This window comes from Plectropomus leopardus, chromosome 5, assembly GCF_026936395.1.
Source record: "Plectropomus leopardus strain MGB_pleo_1.0 chromosome 5, ASM2693639v1, whole genome shotgun sequence".
NCBI lineage: Eukaryota > Metazoa > Chordata > Actinopteri > Perciformes > Serranidae > Plectropomus > Plectropomus leopardus.
The window spans coordinates 5,020,306-5,036,121 of record NC_142180.1 but is presented as its reverse complement, the minus strand read 5'-3'; the positions used below and the strand labels follow the sequence as shown (position 1 = coordinate 5,036,121).

At 37.2% G+C, this 15,816-nt stretch overlaps 1 protein-coding gene across 1 annotated transcript in view; it reads right to left on the bottom strand.

Annotated features, from left to right (window-relative positions):
* pik3r3b (phosphoinositide-3-kinase, regulatory subunit 3b (gamma)) overlaps positions 1-14,097 on the bottom strand; it is a 316,493-nt gene extending 302,396 nt beyond the window's left edge. The window contains exon 1 of the mRNA XM_088077407.1: positions 13,731-14,097. The gene's annotated coding sequence lies outside the window, so the exon portion shown is untranslated. The remainder of the gene's footprint in view (positions 1-13,730) is intronic.
* Between the last annotated feature and the right edge of the window lie 1,719 nt (positions 14,098-15,816).

Genomic DNA, 15,816 nt, shown 5'->3' with positions numbered 1-15,816 from the left:
AACACAGGTTGGTCTGTTAGATAGCCCCAAGGTTCCAAGTATCCTGAACGAAAACCAGTACAAGAGCCAGGGCTACATTTTTGGAAAAGGAATATGAGTGGCAGGTGGCACCTTGTATGGTAGTCCCGGCCACCAGTACGAATGTGAGTGTGAATGAGTGAATGTGTGGAGCGTTCTCATTCCAAAGATGTCTACTACTACCGCTTTGTCAGTGCTTTTGGTGTAAGATGTCGACACCAAAAGCCACCTTTTGCGTCCACATGATACACTTCTGGAGGGCCTCAGCTGACACTGCCGGACAGAACTGGTCACTTTGTTATTAAATGCCAACAGATAAGTGAACAGCACCTACAGCATACGCATAATATGCAGACGGGTGGTGTCACTTGTGAATGTGGCCTGACGTAACCTGTTGCATGCCCATGATGCGGCGAGACTGCATTGAGTTGAAATGACGTAATATAAGCATAACCACGTATGGCGTCTTCAATGTGCTTTTTTTGACATCATGGTTGCTGCAAACCTGAACGTAAATAGAAGACACAGAAGAATACCCAGAATGCAATATGTAGACTGGGAAGTCCACTGCAAAGCGGTAACATGTGACAACTTGGGAAGAATGTGTTGGAATGTGAAAATTAGTGTAAAAGTGCTTTGAGTGATCTGAAGACTTGGTGAGCAGTCACTACAGTAACACAGACACTTTCCGTTTCTTTTTTTTTCTGATTGCAGTTGCACTATTTTCTTCATGGTAGATGCTGTGCACAAAGCTTCTTTATCTTTAGCAGGAAAACATTTGTAATTTGAGGGTATAAATCATCAGAAGTTTTCCCTCTTGATGCCTACAGGGCTCCAACGTATCTTTAAGGAAGAAATTAGAAATCTTTCCAGGCGACATCAATGCAGTTTTAAAGCTTTTTATGTGCTGCTGCTAATTCCAGCTATTCAAACATTAAGACTGCATTAAAATTATACTGCTTGTCAGGGAGAGGGGGAGTAAATCTAGAAATGTCACACATATATAGGAGGAGAGAGATAATGGTACTCAGCTTGGCCTACCTCATAATTTGCTATCAGCTCAGTTTAGTGATGCTTCACTGGCTATGTATTAAAATACAATTAAATATGAATCAAATAGGATTAAGTTTGACTAATCAAGTGGCTGTTTCAGTCACTCGCTGCATCTCAATTTTTGTCATTTTTTTTCCTCTTTTCTGTCTCTTCTGGTACGGGTGGATATGTCATACCTGACACGTGAAATATATGTCAAGTATGATATATTCTACCTTGTCTCACTTTTCTCTCCCTGTTCTTTTCAACTTTAAGATTTTTAAAATACTGATAGACATACTGTAGAGGCAGCAGCAGCTCCTCTAGGTCCTGATATACTTGCTGTTTGTCATAGCGCCTGTTAGAACCAAGACTCCTGCAGTACTGCTGTATGTGTGTGTATACACACACGCACACGCACGCACGCATTCACATGCGCTCGTGCACACACACACACACACACACACACACACACACTTCTAAATGTTTTAAACATGTTTTTTTTCACGTCATAACATGAGCATGTCTCTGTACAAAGCACACTGGGAAAAAGATTAACTTAGACTAGCTGAAAGTGAGAGAGATGCAGCCTGTTTAGACAGGAGAGAAGAAAGGCGAACAAGAAGGTGTTCTGCATGTGCTCCTAGTCGCTGCGCCAGCTTCACTCGATGGTTTGGGACAGGACCTGTGATATTTATAAGAGGAGAAGAGGGCTGCAAAATGGGTCAAGCATTAAAAAATGTTAGTACTGAGGAGGGACTTGTGTTTTGAATTTTGGCTTAGGTGAAAGACATACAACTTGAAAAAGTATTATTTTATATCTATTTTAATTTTTAATAGAAAAGGTCACACCCAGCCACCCCCCTCCACTGACAAATAAAGTACCGTCCCACAACGCCAGCACAGAATGCTAAATAACATACTGCTTCTGATGGGGCCGCAGCAAAACATATTTTAGCAAACTAAAAAAGAAAAAAAACAATAAGGTTATGAGTTTTTTTTCCCTCTTTACCCTCCACAACAGCTGATGGAGGCAGCGGCAGACCAGTAGCTCTGCCGATCAGTGAAGTAAAATGACAATGGAGTGTTTTTGATATGACTGCTTCCAATCTCCGTCAGTAAGGGCAGTCTCACAGCTAGGTAAAGTGGTGAAAATACCCTAAATACAACATAAAATTAAACAGATATTGACTTTTTTAGGTGGCTATAAACAAATCAATGAAGGCAGAGTTTGCTCAGCGCTGGCACAGCGGCTTTGTACCCTGAAGTTAATGTAAATAAACAGTTGTGACTGTTATTATCATAGGCCATATAAATGATACAGGTCTATAGCAGGAATGAAATACAATATAATTAATGCATTTCTTGCTTACTCTGACAGACGTTAAATGTAGCAACAAACCAAGTTCATAACACTGTTTTCAACTTGTGCTGACACTTTTGTTTGGAGTTTAGTGGGAGGGGCCGCGCACACATCCGTTGGGGAAGTGGTGCGCTTGATTAACAAAACAAAAGACAAAAGCTGGAGCAACACTCGTAGACTAGTCATGCCACACAAAATAATTTTATCTCAATTATCTTGTTTCCAAAATCAAGGGAATCGTAATCAAAAATAAGATGCGATTAATTGCCCAGAGCTAGGAGGTATTCCAGAAAGCAGGTTATGTGTAATCTCTGAGTATGTCAACCCTGAGAGGAGGGAAACTCTGTGTTCAGTTCCAGAAAGAGGGTTAAGTCAAGCTCTGAGTCAATCACCATGGTAACTGACTCTGTGAACATAACCTGCTCACTGGCAGGTTTTTTAGAGGAAACACCGAGTTTCTACCTGTCTTCCCACCTGAAGCGAGTTGTAAGACATGGATTGTCCGTACTTTTGCAACCTGATCGATATCTAAGCAGAATTATTAAGCATCGTCGAGAGAGGATTTTCAGATCTCGATTGGATGTGCTCTCATTTTCTGATGAATATCTGTTAGAACGGCAACATTTTTTATTACAATCAATCATTTGTCTTAACAACATTATGCGGCCGTAAATATCGAATCTCACACATCGCGGACGTGCGCTCACATCAGAACAAATTTTGTGCATCGTGCTACATTGTTATTAGTATTTATTTTATTAGTAATTAGTATTTCATTGAATTTTCGTATACACATCACCACATTTTAGTATACCAATCAATGATTCCAATAGGAAAAAATAAATACCATTTGAAGGAAATATAACATCAATATATTCAAAATAATAAAATAAAACAAAACAATATAAAAGCAATAATGACTTGAATTTAAAAAGCATCCAACAGGCTAACATACCATTATAAAATAAAAGAAATAAAACAAAATCAATAATCAAATATCAGTTATATAAATAAAAATACTATCCCCACATATGCACCACAATCTAATACACAATAATCGTAGTAATTCTCAGTCCCATAAAGAAAGTTAATAATGTGTTCACGGTGTGTGCCTCATATCATTATCAATAGGTAATTTACTCAGCAGGATATTAGGCGAGAGGACATATTTGTGTTTAAACAGCATTCTGTTGGGGGTTTCAATGACTACATGTTGAAATAGCAACTGAATGAATATTTATGTTGTTTAATGTCAAATATGAATAAAACCAAAATGAGGTCAGCCTACAATCATGGCTGAGTGAACATACTCAGAGTTGATTGAACTAATTCAGATCAGCTGTTCTGGAACCGGAAACTCAGAGTTTCCCATCTCAGAGAAGGTCAGTTCAGGGTTAGACTCAGAGTATGTTGAACCTCCTTTCTAGAATACCACCCTGTAGTGATATTTATCAGTCTAGATAGTTATGGTGTGAGTTGCAGAGTGTTGGAAATATCAGCAGTAGAGTATGTCTGTATGTCTGCCTTTGCTCCAATATAGTGAAATTAGACGGTACTCGGCTTGTGATGCCCAAAGCACCAAAAAATACATTTAAAAACTCAGAAATCATAACACACTTACTCAGGAAAATCCACAGACCTTGTTGTGAGCAGTTTCATGCAGGAACTTTTACTGCAAACCACATCACTGTTCAGCTGAAGAGGACGCCATTAATATTTACATCTCGCAATGCCTTATGCATATTGATACAGTTAGCAGGCGTAATTTGGTAGAGAGAAAATAGTTCAGACATGAAACTGTTCAAAACAAGGTCTGTAGATTATCATGAGTAACTGGGTCATGAAGTCTGGAAAAACACATTGCTGTTGAGTTTTGTTTTTGGGTTTGTTTGTTTTTTTGGCACCATAAGCTGAGTGTCATGTAGTTCCATTATATTGGAGAGAGGGCTGATATATTCAACACTTTCACCAAGACAATCTAGACCAGTGTTTCCCATACATATATTCTTCCTGGGCGGCCCTCCCAGGTAAACTGAGACCCGCCCAGGAAGATAAAATCCGAATTCCACAGACCACAGACCGTCCGTCCTCCAGCCCCACCAGTGTTTCCCATTAATTACAAAGACTATGGCAGGCTGGCATAGTCCCTTTTCCCTTTCCCTAGTTTGCCCCTTTCCTGTTTCAGTATGACAGTATCCCCATGAACAAAATCAGCTCCATAAAGACATGGTTTGAACAGTTTGGAGTGGAAGAACTTGCATCTGAATCAAAGCAAATTCCCGCAGGCAGTTTGAACATCTGGTGAGAAGCCTGAAACCATAGTGGAGGCTGTTATGAAGCAAATTAGTGTCTGTGGATTTAAAATTAAATGTTACACACACTTGTGTTACTCTATGCACATTTTTTTTAACCTACATCAGTTAAATTTTAACCCTTTAAATGCAAGGTTTTTGTCATTATGCCACTACATTTTTAAATGGAAAAAAACACACAAAACAATTATTTTCAATATGCTACATGCTAAGTAGATTTTTTCATGATCACAGTCTGGGATGTGTCAGTGATTTGCAGCAACATTGATTGTGATAGTGCACCTAGTGGAAATAGCATGTATTTTCTCCATATGCCAAATATGGTTTAAAAAAATAAATTAAAAAAAGACAAATTCCAAGGCAAAAGCAAAGAATGAGACTCAGAAATAATACAGTGCATGTTTTTATGCTTTGATGGCTGTGGGATCAAGAATTGCACTGTGAATAGGTTTCAACTGTGTGGGGTTTTTTTTTTTGCACTTAACAGTATGAATGTAACAGTTTTGTTTACACAGTGTATTTTTTTTTTTAATTTTTTATTTAGAAAGAGCAGTTTCAAAGAACAATGTCATAATCACGTAAGATACTCAGCATAAAACATATGTATACAATGACATTATCAAATAAATAGTCACAGATCATCTGAGTATATCTCAATATTGCTCTTTCAGATGTTTTTGAGCATTTATGTAAACATTAAATGTGAATTATTTACATGAACATGGGAGGCCTTCACATTGGAGAGGTATAGAAACAAAATATCAGTACATCCATATACCAAAATAAAAAGGTTCAGGTTAAAGGTCACAAAAAATTACCTAGGTCAATACAACACTGTTTGCCTGACCTTTTTCAATAATTTAAGAGAAGTCTGGTCTTATAGGTTTAATATACTCAGTCCATTTGCTCCAAATTTTGTAAAATCTATCTTTCTGGACATGAAGGGAATATGATAGCCGCTCCATTATGTAAATTTCATAAATAATGTCTATCCATTCATCTATAGTGGGTAAGTGGGGTTTGAGCCAATTTCTCGTTATAACTTTTTTGCTTCCGGCCAGGAGAATTTGAACCAACTTTTTATCGTTATTTCTCCATCCGTCAAATTGAATATCTCCCATATAAACTGTATTCATAATAAAAGGAATATTGACTCCAAATATATTGTTAATATGTTTGTGGATTTCCTGCCAATAAGGAACAATGACTGGGCAGTTCCAGAAAACATGATAATGATTGGCGTCGTCCATCCCACATTGTCTCCAGCAGCTGGAACCCCCTCCCCCATGTCTCTTTTGTAAAGGTGTAATAAAAAACCTAACAACGTTTTTCCAACAGAATTCACGCCAGGTAGTCGAGCAAGTTGAAGTCCATTGTATGAGACATATTCCTTTCCAAGCATCCTCTGTTATAATCAAATTGCCTTCTTTTTCCCACTTTTCTTTTATATACCACGTATTTCCTGATTTGGGATGGAGTACATCTTTATATAGTTTAGAGATAATCTTAGTACACGGAGATTCTGATACTGACAAAAGAATTTTCAAAATTCCTGTTTCTACTTTACCTACATTTGGTCTTAGATTCTGGTTAAAATAGTTTCTAACTTGAAGATATCTATAGAAATCCTTTTGCTCAAGATTGTATCTCTTCTTTAAGAATTCAAAACTATGGAATGTCCCTCCTTAGTATATGAGTAATAATTTATTAGGCCTTTAGCAGCCCATTTTAAATCCGCCATCAGATCTGTTTGGAATAAAGTCAGTGTCATAAGCACACGATCGCAGTATTTTAATTGAGTCATTTAAATTACAAGTTTTTACAATTTCCTGCCAGGTTCTCAATAATATATTTAACCAAGGGTTGCTTATGTTCAATTGTTTATTTAAAAGTTCATTATCTGAAATAGTAGCTTCAATAGGAATCCCTTCTAGTAAGGCATTTTCAACTTCTTTCCAACGTGCTGAATAATCTGGGGTACATAGGCAGATCAATGGCCTCAACTGTGCTGCTAGGTAATATTCTCTTAAGGAGGGGAGACCCATACCCCCCCTCTCTTTACTTAGTTGTAAGGTCTTAAACCTGATCCTGGGTTTTTTCCCCTGCCATAAATACCTGGATATCATCATATCCCATTCTATGAATTGTTTGGTTGGTATTGACACTGGAAGATTTTGGAAAAGATAGAGCAATCTTGGCAGAATGTTCATTTTAATGGACTCCACCCTGGAGCTTAAGCTCAAGAAAGGGATAACATTCCAACGTGAAATATCGGATTTCAACTGGGAATTTAAGGGGTTATAATTCAAATCAAATAATTTTGTAATATCCTTTGTTAAGTTTACCCCTAAGTATCTAATTGATTCTGCATCCCATTTCATTTTGTATTTGCTTCTGATGTGATTAGGTGGGTAATAATTAAAGGTGATTACCTGTGTTTTTTGTATATTAAGTTTATATCCTGAGTACATCCCATATTGTTCTAGCAGGTTCATAAGCTTAGGGAGTGACTGAGTGGGTTGTGATAGATATATCAATACATCATCGGCGAATAAGGCCAATTTATTTTCTCCTGATGGCATATTTATTCCTTTAATGTCTGTATTTTGTCTGATCCATTGAGCCAAGGGCTCAATAAATAGAGAGGAGAGGAGAGGCACAGCAACCTTGTCTAGTTCCTCTTTCAAGGATGAATGGATTAGATAAGTCACCATTAATTTTTATTTTTGCTGAAGGTTTGTCATATAGGGCTTCAAATACTTCAATAATAGATTTATGAAAGCCAAATCTTTCTAAAACTTTATACAAAAAAGACCACTTGACCGAATCAAAAGCCTTTTCGGCATCTAAGCTAATAATGGCTGATTCTATTCCTTGTTCAATAATCTGATCTATTATATGCAAAGTTCTCCTAGTATTATCCTGTGTTTGTCTTTGTCTTACAAAACCAGTTTGGTCGGAGTGGATCAGATCTGGTAGTATATTATCAAGTCTCTTGGACAGTATAGTTGTAAATAATTTATAGTCAATATTCAATACACTAATTGGCCTGTAATTGCTGCACTCCAACTTGTCTTTTCCATCTTTTGGTAACACCGAAATGATGGCATATCTCCAGGAGGCGAATTTCTTTCTTCTTCAACACCCAATTAAAAGTTCTCAATAGTGCAGACCAGTGATTCTTTCATAGTCCTGTACCACTCAGAGGTGAAGCCGTCTACTTCGCTCAAGTATTCCCTGTTTTCAATTTACTTATTGCTGCATTTAGTTCTCCTATTCCTATTTCAGACAATAGTCTATCATTTTGTTCGTTGGTAACGGTAGGTAAATTAAGAGTGGCTAAAAATGATTCAATCTGAAGGTCATTATTCATTTTTGGTTGAGAGTACAACGATTTGTAAAACATTTCAAAACTTTGCTGAATTCTCTCTGTATGAGTCTCAATGTTCCCAGAGTAAGGATTTCTTATTTTATGTATTGAACTGTCTGCTTGTTGTTTGCGTAATCTGTAAGATAGGAGTTTGAGAGATTTTCCACCAGCTTCATAGTAACGTTGTTTTGTAAATATCAGCATTTTCTGTATTTCTAACGTATTGATTTCATCTATTTCCTTTTTTATTTTGTTCATTTTTAATCTGGTTTCCTTATTTAGAGTCTCTACATGGTCTCTTTGTAATTCTTTTAATTTCTCTTCCAAATTAATGAGCCTTTCTTTTCTGATTTTCTTTTCATACGACGAGATAGCTATTATTTTCCCTCGGAGTACCGCTTTCAATGCATCCCAGAGCACAGATGGCGTCACCTCCCCATTATCATTTAGCTCCAGATATGTTTTAATTTCTTTCCTAATTTTTTCTTTAATCTGTGGGTTATTTAGAAGGTTTGAATTCAGACGCCAAGGTAAAGATCTTGGTTTATTGTCTAAATTTATTGACATGTATATCGGGCTATGGTCCGATAGGGCAATCGGACCAATATCACATTGCTCTATTCTGTGAAAGTCCTTACTAAAGGTGAAAAAATAATCTATTCTGGAGTAGACTGCGTGGGGTACACAGTGTATTTTAGACTTATTTTAGGAGCTAAGCTGTAAAGTTAGTGATTAGAGGAAAAGACACAATCTTGCCAAAATGTATGCCATATGCATGAACACAGCCAAACTTAGCAAAAAATGATGAACAAAAAACGAGTTAAATGTGCCAACCAGTCCCTAATGGTTAATCTGCACTTACAGTATTTTTGCTGTTTCTGTGTTTTCACGAAACAACACATTTTCTCTGTTCTGTTTCACTCATAAATCATTTTGATTGTTTTTTCATTTGGGAAATCTCTTTCTCTGTTAGACCATGTTTTTTTGACAGCAGCATTAAAAAAAAGCCTTTCTTGTTCACCAATGAATATTGTCAGACAGTACTTCCCAAACAACCAAAGCATTTTAATCTAAGTGAACACTCTCATCACATACACATCTTTCTGACTCCATGTCAGCACGAAAAAGAGCTGTGCTTGGTATGTATTCTCCCCCTTTGTCTCGTTGTCTTTCCCCTCGGCTCTCCATGACTTTCCTCCCATCGCTTTCCCTAGTCTCTCCCCGAAGGTTTACTCCCTTTGCTGTCTCTCCTCTCCTTTCACGTTAACAAGGACACACTCGTTCTGCATGTCGACATCAGGTGAGACTGTGTCTGACATAAAGCCATGCATATTGCTTTATATATATATATATATATATATATGTTATATATATATATATATATATATATATATGTATATATGGAGCATGAAAGCTGTGCAGTCTCTGCTGACAGTAAAGCAGCGCAGCAGGAAACTGTCGTGTCCTGCAGAGACTCACAGTTGACAGATTGGACTCAGGCAGCAGCTGAATGATGTTCTCAAAATGTATTTGATTGGTGCACTTGTCACTGACAGTGACTGTTGTTTTGATCCAAATGATGTTGAAACATGCAAACTGCATGATAAATTAAAGCCATATATTTTTCTTAATCTCCTGCTACATATTTTGTTTTAATTTAGCAGCCTTTCTAATACCGGAATTACTTTCAAAATTACACATGCAGTATGAGCATTCCTCAAATGACTCATATGACCTTTTTTCGCCACCTCCACTGTTAAGGTCTGATTTGGGTTTAGCAACACTTTCTCAACCCAACTCTTCACATATTGCCTCTTTGCAGTGGACTATATATCACACTTGAAATATCCCTCTACATCTTCAGTTAACAAGGGCACACCTCATAGGCACTATTGCGCTCCATTGTGTTGTTACCGGCAGCGTTACAACCCGACGCTGCCCTGATGCCGCCCTAACACGTAACATGCAATCACAACAGGATCTGACCAGCAGCGTTCTCAACTGACATGCTGCTGCGGCAGATGCCATCTAGCTGTCTCTCTGTGTCAGGGTTTACACAGCAATCCTTAAGTTAAATTTAATACCTTTTACTACCTTTTTCACTACCTTCAGATTTTTTTAAAAAACTGTCACGACACTAAGTGTCAAGTGTTAATCGGCAACACGTATGGCCCAGCCTTGTTGATCCTGTCGACAAGCTGTTTTTTGAAAAACGACGCTAATCCAAACTTGACCACGTACCAGTTTTGCCACAGGTAAACGTCTTCACAATGTCGGAGTCGGGAAACATTGCTTTGAATAGATCCGCAACTCCTTCATTTGAGTGGAAGGAGTGGTGCTTGACAGCTGTGTTCAGACACCACAGAGCCTCCGCGCGCAATGTTGGTGTGGTGCCCATAGTCATCCAGCTGTGCGCAAATTTGCATTTCCCCCATCACGAGGACTACGTTGTCTGGCCATTGAAGTAAAAAGCGTGAGCCAGTCCACCCTTGCTGGTGAGCTGAGCGTGCGCGGAGTGAATCGACCACAGAATATGACGTCAGCATCAAACATACAAAGCAGAAGATCTTTGATTATGTGCTGAAGCCCACTCTAACGCAAACTTTAACGGAAAGAATTTCAATACAAACAGGACACATCGTAGTCTGAAAAAAATAATACCTATTTTTTTTTTTAAATAATACCTCTAAAACTAAATTTAACACTTTTAATGGCCTTAAATTTGGCAATTTTGATGTAAACTTTTTAATACTTTTTAAAACCCCGCGGAAACCCTGCTGTGTACAACAACAACACAACCGGTTCTGTCTGGCAGCATTCTCAGCAGACGCCATCCAGCAGCGTATCGTGTGGACACGTGGCTTTTGGCATTGGTATTAAATAGAATTGTGCTCCCAGATAAAAAAAAACGCTCTTCTCTCAGGGGCAGATTTCTGGTTTTGTACAACCAAAATCTAAGCATGGTGTAATTTGTGCAGGTTAACTATAAGGTCTTTTCTTTTCTTTTTGGAGACCCATGGCATTCATGTCTAAAGATGCACACAGAGAAATGCAGGACATGCTGAGTGACTATAGAAATGGAAAGCGAAAAAGTAAATCATCACTAGGGCTGCATTTTATAAGCACTTTTCTTCATCAAGTATTGGTTAAATTAATGATCAAGTAATTGATTAATTGTTATTTGAATAAACCATAAAAACTCATTTTTAAACTCATTTAATTCAAACAATACGAATTGCCGTTTTCCCCTCAATCACAGCTCACAGCAGTATTGCTTATACTTTAACAGCTTTGGATAGTCTATTGATTAATGGATTAAGTTTCACATGTTAGATTCAATTCTTAGCCACTGATTATCTTCAAGATTGTTGTGAATTGTGGATTAATTGTTGTCATCCCTAATTAGCAACAATAAAAAGGTAAAAAAATCAAGTTTAGAGAATGAGGCCCAAAAATCAAGTCAGTGGATTTGGGTCTACTGTGTTACATATACAATACATATAATGCAGCATATTATATTTGTAGCACCCCAACACTCTTTATTATGCCTAAGAAGCTCTGACTAGTTTTAGATTTGAATTATGGGGCATTATTAAGTTACTTGAGGAAATTACCATGATGGTTTACCCATTTGGGGTAAAACTTATGTTATGCTCCTCCTAAATAAAGAAAATTTGAAAAATAGCAAGCTATATTCACATTGAATACCATATACTTCTGTACTCCAAGTAACTGACCCCAGCAGGGTTGGAAATTAACTTCTTTGTCAGCCTGCCACTGGACAAAATCTACCTGCCACTCAAGAGATTACCATTGCTTTTGTAGTTGGTAAGCTTTGGAAGCAATTCTAGCAGCCACCTGCACACTTGACCAGCATTTGGCTGATGCTAATTTCAAAACCATAGAAATCTTTGGATGTGAGGAAATAACAGTTTAGTGTTGGGTTTTTTTGGTCTTCAAAAAGTACAAATGATATTTACAAGGGCTGTCACACGAGTGTTTTTTAAAGATCATGAGTAAACGCTGAATTTCAATAGCAACACATGTTTTTTAATTGCATGTTTACAGCGATTGTTACCAGATTCTGAGTCTTGATTGTAAATCAAATGACAGCGTTTACACCTTTTAGAAATTCCACTTTCATTACTTTCTCAGATTCATACAGGTGCTGTATGCATGAAACTATTGTTCCCATGCGACGTAAAGGCAATTTCAAGCAATTGCAAGGCTCAATATCAAGGGAAGTCAATATGCAGAAACACTCAAATACAACAGGCAAGAATTACACTTGTACTGCATTTAAAAAAACTGCACAGTTTTTCCCCGTAACTGCATGGGTCTAGCATAAAGCGGGCGTGTCTGTAAAGGGGAGACTCTTAGGTACGAATAGAACATTGCCCAAACAATTTTAATTTGGATGTCTTGAGGTCAGAGGTCACGCGCCCCCTGTGAAATGGCCATGCCACTCTGGGGCATTATTTAGCAATTTCCTGATAAGCTAGCGTGACGTGGCATTTGAATTTTATATACTTCTATTGTCACTCTATTTGGCCCAGTTCAACCTCTTAAAGACAGGAATGTTGGCCGGAATCACCCATGATTAGCAAAAAAACGTGTTAAATATGAAATTCAATTGCACTGCGATTACGCCTTAATGCTGACAGCTCTAATATTTATCCCCTTTCCGTTAAAATAAAATACAGAACAAAAAATTAATTGTAACACAATATAGAACCTTTACAATAAAAAGCATGCCCCTCTAGCCCTTAGGGACTGTTTGGCACATTTTACCTGCTTTTTTATTCTTCATTTTTCATAATTTTGGCTGTGTTCATGCATACGGCCTAAATTTTAGCAAGACTGTGTATTTTTTTTTAATGTTGGAATTTCAAGCTCAGGCTTCAATAAGTGTAAAATACACACCTATTCAAACTGTCATTTTTGATTCCACAGCCATGAAAGCCTAAAAGCATGCAGTGATTATTTCTGGGTGTCAGTCTGGTCTTTTGCCTTGGAATTCGTCATTTATTCTGTTTTCCATCTCATTTTTACCACATTTGGAATATGGAGAAAGTACATGCTATTTCCTCTTGGAGCACTATCACAATCATTATTTCTAGAAATCATTGACATGTCCCGGGCTGTAATCGTCAAATAAACAAAACAAAATAAAGCCTTCATGCAGGTTAGTATATAAATATTGTTGTGTTCTCATCTAAAAATATAGAGCCATAATAACAAAAACATGGCATTTAATGGGTTAAATTTCTGAAAAGTACTTATTTGATATTTAAAATAACTTAGAAGTTGGATAATAAGGGTTCTCACTCAACAAACTCAGAATAGAAAATAGCATCTAATAATATCAGCGAATATGTACTATTAAAGCACACCGTAATGGTTAAATTATAATAAATCCATAATCTTTACAAAAACTAGCTTAATAAATCAATAAATTACTTGATTTTTTTTAGGCCAACTCTAAACTAACTTTAACCAAAATTTTAGAACAAAAAATCACGTTTCTCTGGAAAAATCTGCATTTCTCTCCCTTTTTAACAATATTTATTTGTGAGCGCGCTCACTCAAAAGAAAAAAGTTGACAACACACAAAGAGTTTCAACGTTCAACTCACAGTTCAGTGTCAGTCCAGAAGAAACCGTCCCTGGTCCGAAAGACGAAACCAGAGGGCGGCTGAAGCGAGTCCTCCTCAGGAAGCCCACACGCAAACACTCCTGTCCCGTCAGAAATGGCGTCTTCTCGCTCAGTGACTCCCCGATGTTAACTGAAGCTCAGAACCGGCACACTCGCAAACAACTTATGACTGAACCAACTGCAATTTAACAACAAATGCGCGACACTGTCCACACAAAGTCTCCGTCTATTTACTGAAACTTTCACCAGAGAACTTGAGTTTCTCAGTATTTCTCCTGCTCCGTATTTTCCCGCCGGCTGCTCCTTTCCGTCTTTCCGTTTTTTTGCGCACTGCTCTATGCCCGCCCTCTCACGTTCATTTCCTCACTGACAGCCAATTACCACAGGTGTCTTGACTGATACCCACGTTGACCAATCAAATAAAGAAGCTCGAAATAAAGGCGCAATCAGCGTTGCTTGTTTAGTTTGACTCATAGACTGTATATAAAGCTATGCAGTTAAATGTTAAACCCAGTTTGTTCACGGTATTATTTAAAACTGTTTATTTTTCACTTTTAACACCTGGATCAACATCAGTCCTATTGTGCATTCAGATGCCTTTCACAAGAATTTTGACCACTGAAACCTGAAAAAAGAAGGTAATGAGTAACTTGGCAAGAAATCACCAACAAACTGCAAGTTGGTAAAGGTGACAGGTAAATGGCCTGAAAATGAGCCAGTGGCCGGGTGGGGTGGGGGTGGGTTATTAGATATTATCAAAAAAACTACATAGTCTGCAAAACTCGTAAAACTATTATTACATTACATTACTTCATATAATGTTATGTTATATTACATTATATGACATTACATTACATTACATTGTCTCAGAATTATTTATTCATTTATTTTTACTTCTTTCTTGAGGTCATTATCTTCAAGGGGTTTTTGATTGATTTTTTTGTTTGTTTGTTTTGTTTGTTTTTTGCTCATCTTTAGGTAACTGTTTAACTTTCTACTTATTTCTTGCTCATTTTGGGCCATTTCTTGTTAAGCTGCTCATTGCTTTCTTCCACATTTTTTCAAAGAAATCCATCCCAAATGTTCGTTTCAAAGTGTTAAACAGTGAAAATGTCTGCTCTGTAATCTCTAATTTTTAGGGAAAATATCCTTGTATATATTTGCAGGATACTGTACTTATTCTTTGTTTAAAAAAAAACTAAATGTATGTTTGTTTGTTTTTTCTAAAGGTCATTTTCTTCTGTTTTTTTTATTTTGCTTATTTCTTTATAATTTAGTTACGTACATCCTATTTATGAGAGAATTATCTTAATCTCTCAGTTATTCATTTTTTCTTTTCTTTTCTTTATTACACTCAATTACTTTCAGATGAATTTTCTTAGAGACATTTTCATTCACTATGTTAGGAGAATAGTGGAGGACACTTTCTATGCGTTCCAGTTCTGTGGGGTCTGCAGCAGCAGAGAGGCTGTAGATAAGTAGGAAGTCATTTGGGAGAGACACAGCAGATTTATCACAGATAACCCAGGGGAGGAGAAGGAGGCTAATATAGCACAGGTGCGGTGTCGCTGCTGTGCAGAGGGTGCCCTCATATTTCTCCGCTCTGTCTCTCTTTGTCCTCCGCTGCCCGCTCTGACTCTGACACCACAGCCCTCTGCTGCATTACTGCATCTTTATCTCCCCCTCATTTCTCATTCCACAACTCTCACATTCAGTCTTTGTGCTGCAAACAGCCTGAACAAAGAAAGCATCCATTCTCGTTGTTAAATATCTGAAAAGATCATTTTATCGGCAAATCTCCTACTGTACATTAACCCTTTGAAAACTGAACAGTTTGACTTGATTTCTTCCAAATATACCAGAAAAAGACTACCAGACATAGCAATGAGCAATGACCAACAAGAAACAGCCCAAAAATGAGCAAGAAATTAGTAAAAGATTACAAGAAATTACCTGAAAAAAGCACACAAAAAAGGACTGAGAAAATAACCATAAGAAATTGCTAACAATATATATATATTTTAAATTCTGTAGCATAATTTTAAAAATATATATAAAGAATTATG